This window comes from Neodiprion virginianus, chromosome 3 (genome assembly GCF_021901495.1).
Source record: "Neodiprion virginianus isolate iyNeoVirg1 chromosome 3, iyNeoVirg1.1, whole genome shotgun sequence".
In the NCBI taxonomy this organism is placed as follows: Eukaryota; Metazoa; Arthropoda; class Insecta; order Hymenoptera; family Diprionidae; genus Neodiprion; species Neodiprion virginianus.
The window spans coordinates 9,430,165-9,434,145 of NC_060879.1; the positions used below are offsets into that span (position 1 = coordinate 9,430,165).

Consider the following 3,981-nt stretch of genomic DNA (forward strand, 5'->3'; position numbering starts at 1 on the left):
TAGTGTGGTTTATATTGATGTGTTGAATATAACGCTCCAAAGAGTGGAATTGTGCGTAACAGTCCATGGCACCACACATCATTAACGAATGAGCTGATACTTTATGGCACAGGTTGAAATGTGCTCCAAAATTCTGTGCCATTGACGTTTTGAAGGAGCATAGTTTACACGTTAAGTCCATCGTTGCACCATTCAGGTAACTGCGAAAGAAAAACTTCGCGTTAAATTATTATTCTCTGCTTCAGTATTCTCACAACCAGACCTAACCTTACTAAACACTATCATCAAATAAAGTCTTTTCACATGGCAGTGATTGAAACAATAAAAAATGGTGAAAATGGTAACGCTAGAACTGTATGACTGCATCTCCTGTTTGGGGTATAGTAAACTAAATAAGCTCCCTGTGTAAAAATGGTTTACATATGATTAAATGCAAAACATATACAGTTATATACACCTACATATAATATATAACTTTATATAGGTCTATACAATCGCATCATGTAATTGTATAGATCTATATAAAGTCATATATTATATGTAGTTGTGTACAATAATTATACATGATCCACATATAGTTATATATAGTTAAATAAAGTTGTATATAGTTGTATATGATGGTAGATGTTTTTATATATATACCAGGAGTAACACTGGATGCGGGCCGATCCGTTTACCAAAGATGGCGGCGGCGTGGCCGTAGACTGCCAGTGATTCCCAGTTTTCTGACCCGCACAGAGAGGATTTTCAACCATGTTTCATTCAAGCTACAGAAGAAACAGAGAAAGATGGCATTCTTCGTCGAAGAGTCGACGGAGAGTTCTTAGCCTCAAGTCTACGGAGACTAGATTCTTCGCCTCAAGTCTACAGAGAGGAAATTCTCTGACGACGCCTCAATTCTTTGTGAAAGAGTTGCCGGAGAATTTCCTCTTGGTAAACTTGAGGCGAAGAATCTAGTCTCCGTAGACTTGAGGCGTAGACAGAGAATTTCCTCTCCGTAGACTTGAGGCGTCGACAGAGAATTTCCTCTCCATAGACTTGACGTGGAGAATCTCATCTCTGTAGACTTGAGGCTAAGAACTCTCCGTCGACTCTTCGACGAAGAATGCCATCTTTCTCTGTTTCTTCTGTAGCTTGAATGAGGCATGGTTGAAACCCCTCTCTGTGCGGGTCTGAAAACTGGGAACTACTGGCAGTTTACGGCCACGCAGCCGCCATCTTTGGTGAACGGATCGGCCCTGATCCAGTGTTACTCACGGTAAAGTCATATATAAAGCATTTTTACCTGAATCCGTAAGTTTAAAAATATCTGGTCAACATAGAGATTATTTCTAAGCCGAAGGCATGGGCTGCTGAGGGCTATTTCAATATGGCGAAAGGTTTTTCCAAGTTCACTGGAGGCTAAAGAGCTCGTCAAACAATTTTTACCTGATACTATGAGCATGATTGAGTATTAAGATTCTATTTGGGATTTCATTAAGTGCTCTGATTTGCTATTTTACCATTCTCTTGCACTTTCATTATTTTGACTATCGCATAGCCTTCGATAATGTATTTTGGTTATCATACAGGTATTCTATACCTGTGAAATGTAATTTTTTAGCATGCTCACTCTTATTTCAATTATGTGATACCATAATAGCAGAATATAATGACAGACTCAATCCCAAAAAGGAGTATAAAGTATTGTCGCCCCTGCCAAATGTTCATTCATCTGCCGCTTCATAATACTATAACTTGAGGCTCGCTGGGAGTACCAAGGCCCATTATAATGTATATGGTATAACTGACTGCAAGTTGTAGCCTGGGAGATTACCTCATAAAAGTCCTGTTCAAATTGATGAGCCGGAGAGATGGTACGTGCTTGTGAGTCATTCAAGCAGAAGATGAGTTGTGGCTTAGCATAGTTAGCTTAAGTCTGATCGAAACAGAAGCTTTCAGAAAATCATGGATATCTAAATAGACCATTGGGATGAATGTCATATTATTAATTTTTTAGTTTGGAGCTTAGTACTTACTTGGCTTAAACGAAGGCGTGGTTTGAAAGATAAGAGTCAATGGTCAGCGCAGTAAGCTGGAACGGTTCAAAGGAAGTGCAACGTGCAAGATTACGAATCATTGTCGGCATAGCATGGCAACCTAGGGAATATTTAGAAACTCAGAGTCAAGCGTTTTAATGCAAACTATGAAAATCTGCCGAAACCTTTGGTTAGGGAGACAGACGAATAACGCATCTGCCTGGTCTATGTACTTACTAAGGTCCTTCAATAAATCATAGTAAAATGATTTCACTCAATCAGAGGGTGCGGTCCGATGAGACAATCGCAAAACTCATTTCGCCAGATGGATCCGTATTCTTGCCCACGAACCTTTGTCCATGAAATTATTTGGATTTGCAAAATTTAAAATACGTATAAATTTATACTACATATTATTATTTGTCTCTATCACTTCTTAGTTCATTTGAATCTACAATATAAATTATGGAGAAAATCATGTTGAAAAAAAAAACAAGTAATTATTTGAAGAGATTAGTCCAGTTCTGATCTGAAGGTTATAAGATAATCGCAGTAATTTAATAAATCAATTGATGGGTTGGGTGAAATTATATACTGAAAAGTGACAACGAACAAGCGTAAAAGTTGATAAATATATTTACAAAAAAATGGCAACAAAACAATTTGACAATCAATAACAAAACACAGTCATCAATCAATGAGTAAATATTATACTTGATAGCTGTAACTTGGAAACAATACTCTGATCAGTATAAAAGAAAAAAAATTTGAAAAAAGAGAAGAACTCGACGATCAGGCTGAAGCAAGTACCTTCGAACCTAACCTTAAAAAGTTAGTTTGAGAACTACATACGTGAAATAGAAGCAAACTCCACCATCTACACCAAAACATGCGTTGCTACTCGTACCCCAAACCCCAAACGCAATGTCAATTGATATCACATACCTTTATTCTCTGATGAAAAATGCAAAAAATTCCACTTGATCCACTCCACCTACTTAACCGCACACACAACGCGGAAGCGTGTCTAAACGCTTCTTGCGTATCTCCCGTCTGCGATGGAAGCGCCATCTCAGACTACGCAAAACTCAGCATAACTTGGGTGGTCACAGAAAATTTTTCACATTCTCACTTGAAACTAAACTTGAATCTGAATTATTATGTTGCCAGAATACAACTGCTGTAAATTTCGTAACGAAAATCACATCCATTTAATTTATCTACCGAAAAGATCGTTCGCGAACGCCTAAGTTTTGCCGAATTTCAGTCGGTATGCGCGTCGCACACATTATTTTATCGGTGATGCAGATAGATAATTTTACCACTTTGGGTACGTTTAGCCAAAACGCATACCCAAATGCTGAATTTACAGTTCGGCACCAAAATTTATCTGTCTGTATGCGAAAATTACGTATAACTTGGGTAGTAAAAAATGTCTGTATGGGTAGACGATCGATTGTAAAAGACCAGTGGGGAGGTGAAACTGATTTACAGTTGAATGATGAAAAATTACCTACCCATGTGACGGTTAAATTAACCCTTATTTTTTACAGTGTACGGAACAACTCGACTCGAGAGCCCTGAGGAATGCTCTCGGAGGAAGGCGGTCCTGGAGGCATTTGATCGTTAGCCAGGACACGAGACGGATCAAACCAAAACCTCAATATTCTCTACAATTTTAATTCTGTTAAATAAAGTTCCTGTTAAAATAAAGTACCTTCTACGGAATCTTTTAACAATATTCGATAAAATCAAAAAACGACGAGACTGTGGACTAAAATTATTTCGCTAGAATTAAACATTTTTTGGCATAATTGAACAGCTTTGTCGGATTGATTTGTAAAAAATTGATACGTAATAAAAAAGGTTGCATAGTAAAAATTTATCGAAGCAAGTTTTGAAAAACTTTTGAACAAACGCGTCTGAAAAACTGGTTTTCAGTTTGTTAGACAGAAATTTTTAG

At 37.5% G+C, this 3,981-nt stretch overlaps 1 long non-coding RNA gene across 3 annotated transcripts; it reads right to left on the minus strand.

Moving 5' to 3' along the window:
* Positions 1-1,492: 1,492 nt before the first annotated feature.
* On the minus strand, positions 1,493-3,441 carry LOC124300642 (uncharacterized). Of its 3 annotated transcripts, XR_006907266.1 has the most exons (5): positions 2,964-3,441; positions 2,256-2,369; positions 2,019-2,139; positions 1,817-1,955; positions 1,493-1,582 (listed from the first exon to the last, which is right to left on the minus strand). It is a non-coding gene; the product is annotated as an uncharacterized LOC124300642 (long non-coding RNA). The 3 variants fall into 3 exon arrangements; XR_006907267.1 differs by having other exon boundaries at positions 1,493-1,934; positions 2,964-3,438; XR_006907265.1 differs by having other exon boundaries at positions 1,493-1,955; positions 2,964-3,437.
* Positions 3,442-3,981: the final 540 nt, after the last annotated feature.